We start from the raw sequence: 8,645 nt of genomic DNA, 5'->3' as shown, positions 1-8,645 counted from the left end.
TTTATACTAAAGCTTTTTCCACAGTTCACGCATGGAAATGGCTTTTCACCAGTGTGAATCCTCATGTGACTAGTTAAATCCTGTTTTATACTAAAGCTTTTTCCACAGTTCACGCATGGAAATGGCTTTTCACCAGTGTGAATCCTCATGTGACTAGTTAAATCCTGTTTTATACTAAAGCTTTTTCCACAGTTCACACATGCAAACGGCTTTTCACCCGTATGAGTTCTAATATGACCAGTAAGAGTATATTTGGCAGTGAAACGTTTTTTACAAATGACACATGAGAAAGGTTTTCTTCTTTCCCCGTTTGGTTCTGATTCAGTTTGGTTTGTTTGTTCATCAACAGGAACCACCATGCAGGTATCAGTCTCCTGTTTTAACTCGATCTGTTCTTCACCCTGACTGCAGTAAACTTCTTTCTCTTCCACTTTTATCTGTTTGTGTTTTAGATCCTCCTGCTCTTCTTTTATCTGATGATCCTCTGGCTCTTCTTGTTCTTGTTTCACCTGAAGAGGTTCTAACTCGTCCTGGTCCAGAGTGGATCTCCTCTCCTGGTTATAAATATTACATTGCAGGCAATCTGGACAAGAAAACAGAGGAAAAGAGCAATTGTTAACTTTATTGAAGTGAATGAGAGAAGACTTTCATTGTTTGTGACATAAATCACAAAACAATCAGATTTCTTTTAAAAATCACTCTATTATGAAATTATTCATTTCATAAGAGATCCCCAAATAAATTTAGGCATTATTGTTAAAATACATTTTATTATTTGAGTATTTCTTATGTTGAAGGTATTCTTTATTTTTATTGCTCATTCACTTTATATTTTGGTGGTTTATTTACAGTTTATTTGTATGTTAACAATTGTTTTAATTATTATTTACTTCTCTAAGGTAGACAGGAAGAACTGCGGGTCCATTTTCTATAAGTATAGGGACTGGTGTAGGACCAGCATGCACTGGGTTGGTCTTTAGGTTTTTCACCAGAGCAGAAGAGGAAGAAGAGCAGAAGAGGTGATCTTGTTCTCAAATGAGGGAAGAAGGGAGCGGGAGATCGACAGGCGGATAGGCTAAGCGTCCGCTATGAAGCGGGCGCTGTACCGATTTGACATGGTGAAGAGAGAGCCGAGCCAAAAAGCGAAGCTCTCGATTTACCGGTCGATCTACGTTCCCACCCTCATCTATGGTCATGAGCTTTGGGTCATGACCGAAAGAACGAGATCATGGATATAAGCGACCGAAATGGGTTTCCTCTGCAGGGTGGCTGGGCTCTCCCTTAGAGATAGGGTGAGAGCTCGGTCATCCAGGAGGGACTTGGAGTAGAGCTGCTGCTCCTCCATGTTGAGAGGAGTCAGTTGAAGTAACTCGGGCATCTGGTCAGGATGCCTCCTGGACGCCTCCCTAGTGAGGTGTTCCGGGTACACCCCACCAGGAGGAGAAGACCCAGGACACGCTGGAGGGACTATGTTTCTCATCTGGCCTGGGAACGCCTTGGGGTTCCCCCTGAGGAGCTGGAAGAAGTGGCTGGGGAGAGGGAAGTCTGGGCCTCCCTTCTGGGGCTGCTGCCCCAACGACACCGGAAAATGGATGGATGGATGGATGGATGGATGGATGGATGGATGGATGGATGGATGGATGGATGGATGGATGGATGCCAAAAACAATGACAAGTTTGATCTTTGTTATTTGCTCACCAAATTAAAAAAAACAAACCATAAATGTCAGCTCCTAGTTTTTTGGACATTGGATTTCTTTTGCCTGTGTATAACATTATATTGCCAATTACATTCTAAAAATATATGCTGTACTATTTCTATTTGTTCACAATAACAACAACGTGTATTATGTTTATTAATTATTTTGAGAGTACCATTTATCCCTGTATGTGTTACAGGTCCCGAGTGTCAGGACTGCTGTAACAGTGATGACACACAATCTGAAGAGTAAATAAAGAAAAGTCAGCAATTTCGACCAAGAGCTGCTGTTACCATCGAGATTGCGTTTGAGGCAAAACGGAAGTCCATCCCAAAACCAACCTGGAAGCAACACCCCCACCCCCCAAACAAAGGTTCCGTTTCTCCACTACTGCTCCCGTCCCCACCTCAAGAAAGTACTATAAATGTAGGCAGGTTAACATGCCGAACTGCAAATAAAGTGTAATTTGTTAATTGTTTTAGAAAGTAGAATAAATTGTAAAAACAAATACTGTGGTGGCATTTTTTTAGGTGCACCACATATGTCCAAATCTTATTCTGGATATATTCTCTTCTTTTTTAATTGTATTACATTTTCTATACATATTACTCACACCTGCTATCACTCTTCTCACCTAGCTAGGCCATTGTTCCTATTACTACCTCCCAGTACTTCAGCTCCTCTGTTTCAGTCACCACTCGCCAGTCCAGCTTGTTAACCTGCTCACCACGTTGCCAGTCAATACCTTTGTTATCCCTCGTGTCTCTTGCTTCATTGTGTTTTGGATTTTCTTGTTTTCCCTGGATTTTGGATTTATTTTGTTCATTAAAATAACATCCGCATAAAGTACGTCTACTACCTGCTGCGTTTGGGTCCACAGCCTCACCACATCATGACACAAACCACATGAAAGAGTCCATCTTTAAACATTTAATGTGTAATTAAACAATAAAGGTGACAAGTACATTTTATTAAATAGATCACACTTTAAGTGATTTGTTGTAATTAACATATTTCAGGCAAGTGTGAACACGTAATGAAATAGATCCTGTCCTAGAATTTTATGTAATTGAACATTAGAGGTAACAAATGTGATGATCATCTGAGGTAATACATTTTATGAACATCTTTTTAAAATATTTTTTAAATATAAAATTAGTAAAATAAAAAAAGGGATGACTGAGTTAACGCGGCTATGGATGGCATGTAAAAGAATAATCTTTTTGCCCCCCAGCTTTGTATGCCTGCGCGAAATTTCCGTACGTCCAATAACATGCATGGTGTCTATATAAGTCGTAAGTCAGTGCCTCACCAGCAATGATCCTCACCGCACGTCACTGCTGTATATACTATCAATTTATCTGTTATTCTTTTATTTATCATAATATTTTAATCTGGAATTGCAAAAGATATGCCTACTTTACATTTAACATTTTACAAATTTCTAAATTTTATTTATCGGTTTACTTAAACCTTAACTCCATCCAAACTCTGGGGTTTCCTACCTATTCGGTGTAAGATTATCCAGGGAATTCGGGAGAAGTCCAGCAGTCTGCGCTGATCATCCATTTCTTTCTCGGACTTGACGATTAAACTCTGTGACTGTTTCTTCAGCAGGATTAACTGCTCGTTGATAAACTTGACATTAAACAAAACAGACCATGCGCCATCTTCGTTCTTTCCGCTTCCTCATCGTTCTCTTCTTCTTTGGGGTTTTATGACTGTCGGCATTGATATTGTTGCATTACCGCCACCTTCTGGATTATACGATCATCACATCACGAAGCTGAAGGTTGGTTGTTTCCGATTCGGGAAATGGCTAAAGGGCGATTCCACCTAATTTTTCACAACCTTCCGGATCTTTAATCGACTCTAGTTTAAAAACTACAACTCCTAGACTCTTCAAATCCGAACTGGATTATTCTGCCGTAATAGCAGAATATTTAAAACCATGTTTGTGATGTGTGAAACCTTTTTCTGATTTGTGAAACTTCAATAAAGATGGATTTTTACCACTTTTTTGCATCTGTATCACACTAGAACTGCTCTAATTCAAAAACATTTCACTGCTTTTCCTTCATTTTAGGTCTTCGAACACCTCTCTATTTCTGATTTTATCTGCATCAGAAGTGCTCTTCTTTCACTCCAAAAAAGACAATTTGCTATGAATAACTTAAATTATTTTTCTATATTTAAATATGATATTTTTCATGCTCATGTTGCTTCTAACCCTTTAATTCTCTTACCTCTCCTCCATTTGGCCATGCTCCATTTTTTGCACTGCCTCTGCCCTGTTTAGTCCTTTTTTGTTTCCAGTGCATTTATCGATGCCTGTATTCAATCCAGATATTTAATGTTTAGAACTGTTTGCAAAAAACACAAATATTTACTTCAAAATTTAATTAAAATTTTTTTTTAAATTGTTATGCAAACATTGTTTTATTGTTTAAATACATGACGAAATGGTTAATTACTGGAAATATTATCTCAACATAGAGATGGAATGACTCAGTAGTTACACATCTTAATGAAAAACTCGGTAACACTTTATTTGAAGGGGTGTGCATAAGACTGACATGACACTGTCATAAACATAAAGAAGTCTTTATGAATGTCTATGACAGCTGTCATGAAGTGTTATTCGGTAAATAATGACACTTTTAATGCAAAGTTGCTCTAAAAGGTGAATTAAAAGTCCATTAAAAGTGCCAACTTTGCATGATTTTGTAAATTATGATAATTTAATGCAAAGTTGGCACTTTAATGGACTTTCAATGCACCTTCTAGAGCAACTTTGCATTAAAAGTGTCATTTTTTACTGAATGACACTTCATGACAACAGTCATAAACATTAATAAAGACTTCTTCATCTTCATGACAGCTATTATGTCATGTTTATGACAGTGTCATGTCAGTCTTATGCACACCCCTTCAAATAAAGTGTTACCGAGTTTTTCATTAAAATGTATAACTACTGAGTCATTCCATCTCTATGTTGAGATTATGTTTCCAGTAACTAACCTCAGACAGCAGGACGTTAAGAATGTATTTGATCCTGTCTAATGACATCATTTTAATGACTTCAGCTGTTTTTCCTTCATAGCTGTCCAGAAGCTGACAGATCCTTCATTATTTGGTCCAGTTGTTTATCATCATTGAAGATGATGGGAACCCACTTCTCCTGAAACTGGAAATATGGCATCAATTTCCCAGACAGAATGTCCTGTAAAATTCAAGAAGACAAAGGCGGTTGCTTTCTAAAAAATGAATCTCTCACCTTTTTTTTTAATAAGAACAACAGTGGAGCCTCAAATGTTGTCTTTGAAACAATACCAATCATTTTTGCAATCTTGGTGGTTTATTGAAATTCAGAGGCAAAAATGCGCTATTATACTGCATATATATATTATAGTGTAGTGAAGCAACCAATAAACGTAAACTGAATTAATACAAAAACTTTACAGTGGATTCTGGATATGGATTACTTGTAGACTGTAAATATTCTTGTTTAGTGTCCAATTCATGTTTTTTATTGGCTGATTTTATTAATATGAAATAATTTAATTTTAACATACCAAATAAGAAGTATGTGTGTGTAGTTTTATTATGGCGTTCATGAGAGAAAGGCAAAGTGATAAACTTTTTGGAAGTGTTACAAACACACTCAAAAACAGATGTACATCCAAGCGATTATGAATAAATTAATTAAACCAATAGTCCTCAAAAAGTGTTTTCAAAGAAGTTTTAAAATAGTGCATCTAATACTAATAATCGCTTGCTTATTTTGAGTTGTAGTTTTGAAGTTAGAGCAGGTTTTGAGTGACCAAGGCCAAAAAAAATGGTGAAAATTGCCCTTTATTGAAGTTTCACAAATCCCAAACTTGGTTTTGAATATTCTGTTATTAGAGCAGAATAATCCAGTCCAGGTTTGAAGAGTCTAGGTGTTGTTTTTAAACGAGAGTTGATTAAAGATGCGGAAGGTTGTGAAAAATTAGCCATTCCCGAATTGGAAGCTAGAATTGGAAACCAACTTCACCTTCGTCATCACGTCTAAATATTTCTCATATGGTGCGAGTTGGGGACAGTGAAGCACACCGGGGATTGAGATTGGTGACTGGAGATTATTCTGGCAGCAGCATATAACACATTTATGGGGTTCTTACAGGATGGTGGCTCAGCCACCAGGGTTACTGGCCTGGTGGCTGGACTGTTCCTGGGTGGGACTGAGGTAGCCTTGGCTGCTTGGGATTTTGGGGGCGTATTGTCTGGGATCCTGGCTGAGCCTGGAGGCTTGGGTTCTGAGGTTTTGGGTGCATGCATTGCATTGGTGGGCCATGGAGCCTCTTAAGCTTAGTGCCAATGACCTGCTATTTTTCATGTCGACTAGTTGTAGTCACCTGACAGCCTGTGCTGATCTGACAGAACCTTCATTAAGAAGTCTGACCTTTAGAGGAGCTGTCAGCACCGACTGGTATGGAGTGTGGATCAGAACGTCACTCAAGGATTAAATTGTGTTAAATAATTGTATTCTTTTTAGATAACGAAATAATATCCAATCAATTTTACTTTTCCTGTTATTTCTAAATAACACAAACTAAATCTAATTTAACTTTGACTAAATTAGGAAAGAGAGACATATAAACACCCTTATGACAAATCTTCATTGTTGGACTAAAAATTTATGACCCTAATAAATGATTGCTTTTTAATTTCCGGTGCCTGGATGTCCCCCCCTAAAATAAACATTCCTTTGACATCATGTTGGTCCCATGTTGATCTTTCATCATGTTGGTGACTTGCAACCACAACATTGTGCATGAATGTAAGTCAATTATTTTTTCACCCATAGAAAAGTGTAATGTGTTTATTATGAGTACGATTAACCAATCTGAAGGAATACAAAGAATCAAATCAGCGAATATGCACTTATGAAACTATTGAAACCTTCAAGAAATTTATGTTGTGTGAAAGATATTTAAGAAAATAATACTGAATCTGCACTCATGAATTTCTTTATTTGGTTATCTCTAAAATTATGTTACTTTTTATTTTGAACACCAGACATCTCACCTCTTTCCTACAGTGTTTTTACTTAGTTGCACCACAGCAGTGGATTTTATAGCCAATGTTAAAATGTCATGAAATGCGGTTGAGGTGGTGAGGCAGACACTGATGATGGTGAGTGAGGCAGACGCTGATGATCTAGGTTGGAGTCATTATGGTTGTTTAATAACTGAAGAAAGCTAAATTTGAGTAACCTCACGTAGGCCTGTTTACTACCAGTCACATATTCTTAAGAAATACATGTACAAATGAGGAACATTTACTGAAATGTATCACACTAGCTAGTGTTACAAAAAAATCTATGAGTTTAGTTATAGATTCAGTTTTTTTTTTTTTTTTTAATGGATGAAGAAAATCACAAACACATAGTCGGCAATTACTAGTAGACAGGGGCTTCTCCCCCCCGACTGCTCCCTACATGCACAGACACAAATGGTGTGAGGAACCACAGTGGCTACAACCAGCATAGATGTACGGTCACCATACTGGGTTCAAGTATAAGGCATAACATACACTAAAGGAAAACTCAAAATTTTTATTCTTACATAAAATGTTACACGTTCATTTCTTTCTAAAATACATATGTAAAGTAGTGCATAAGTGTTCCAAAAGAAGGTGCTGTTGGTACTACCACAATCCTGACATGTTTGTCCTGCTGGGGACACTGTAGTGCAGGGGATTTTTGTGCGCAAACTGCTATGTTCCTTACAATGTGTTTACTATGGAGAGCCATTTCAGCCAAAATTAAATAAATAAATAAATGGGTAAAATAAAATAAAAAAATGAGTAAAATAAATCAAAAAATGAAGAAAATGAGTGAAATAAATAAAAAATGTGTTAAATAATTTTGCTTTTTCATTAAACCAATTTTTAATTTATTTATTTTTCATATTATCAATTTCCCAATTTCTCTTTTTCATTCATCTATTTGTCATTTATCCCTTTATCCATTTACCCATTTTTCATTAATCTATTTTTCATTTAACCACTTTTCAATGTTTCATTCCAGGTTGAATTCTTCAAACCAATGCCTGTAAGTAGCAGCTTATACTTCAAAACGAGCCTTTATGTTAACATATGAGAAATTAATATGTTATAGTTACATTCCCTCAATGGAATATATACTAGTCAGTCCCAGTGACCGTTTCACTCATGGTTTTTGCCCATGTGCTTTCTGGGTAAAAATCAATCGAGAAACGCACCCCCCCCCGTAAACAATTTCCGGCCCCCCACCAGAGAAGGGAAAAGTTATGTGGCCCTCTAAGGTAAGCAGCAGTTCCGCTAACCCGGTGAAAAATAAACATTACCATACCGAGATATTTGTTGGTTCAGATTGCCAGTTAAGCACAAATTACATTTTCTTTCTGGTGATGTTTGATTGTTTTGTAAAAAGAAAACGGTTGAATGCTGACAGTGTGCTTACTGCCTGTAAGGTGGACGAAATAAACACGCCAAGGTCTCCCCACAACTAAGATCCCTGTGTCTGATTCCTCTTTTCTGCACGGAGCACATCCCATCTTCACACACAAAATAAAACAACGCAGAGTCCATAGGGCAGTGGTTCTTAACCTGGGTTCGATCGAACCCCACGGGTTCGATGAGTAGGTCTCAGGGGTTGAATGTCTTGTCTCATGTCTTGAATTTGGAAAAAAGATATCACTACAGAAGGGTTCAGTGAATGCGCATATGAAACTGGTGGGTTCGGTACCTCAAAAAAGGTTAAGAACCACTGCCATAGGGTGTCGTCCACCAGCTGCAGATCCAAAGAGGGAAAGCCTGGGTTACACATACATAAATCGACATAAAAATAGTTTCATACAAAGACAGTAATCCAGTGTTGTGGTACTCGAAGTCAGTCTTGGTCTCGAGACCGGTCTTAAG

At 37.5% G+C, this 8,645-nt stretch overlaps 2 long non-coding RNA genes across 2 annotated transcripts; one reads left to right on the top strand and one right to left on the bottom strand.

The window, feature by feature from the left end:
• The first annotated feature begins 350 nt into the window (after positions 1–350).
• Positions 351–3,843, top strand: LOC106954058 (uncharacterized). Its single transcript, XR_001426295.1, has 3 exons — positions 351–439; positions 1,354–1,355; positions 3,831–3,843. It is a non-coding gene; the product is annotated as an uncharacterized LOC106954058 (long non-coding RNA).
• LOC106954059 (uncharacterized) lies at positions 2,100–3,201 on the bottom strand. Its single transcript, XR_001426296.1, has 3 exons — positions 3,191–3,201; positions 3,039–3,040; positions 2,100–2,581 (listed from the first exon to the last, which is right to left on the bottom strand). It is a non-coding gene; the product is annotated as an uncharacterized LOC106954059 (long non-coding RNA).
• Positions 3,844–8,645: the final 4,802 nt, after the last annotated feature.

The sequence above is a fragment of the Poecilia latipinna genome, unplaced genomic scaffold (genome assembly GCF_001443285.1).
Source record: "Poecilia latipinna isolate Pla-1442-1.1 unplaced genomic scaffold, P_latipinna-1.0 Scaffold624, whole genome shotgun sequence".
NCBI classification, from domain to species: Eukaryota; Metazoa; Chordata; class Actinopteri; order Cyprinodontiformes; family Poeciliidae; genus Poecilia; species Poecilia latipinna.
Note: the sequence above shows the minus strand (reverse complement) of the source record. Positions and strands in the feature narration are given on the sequence as shown.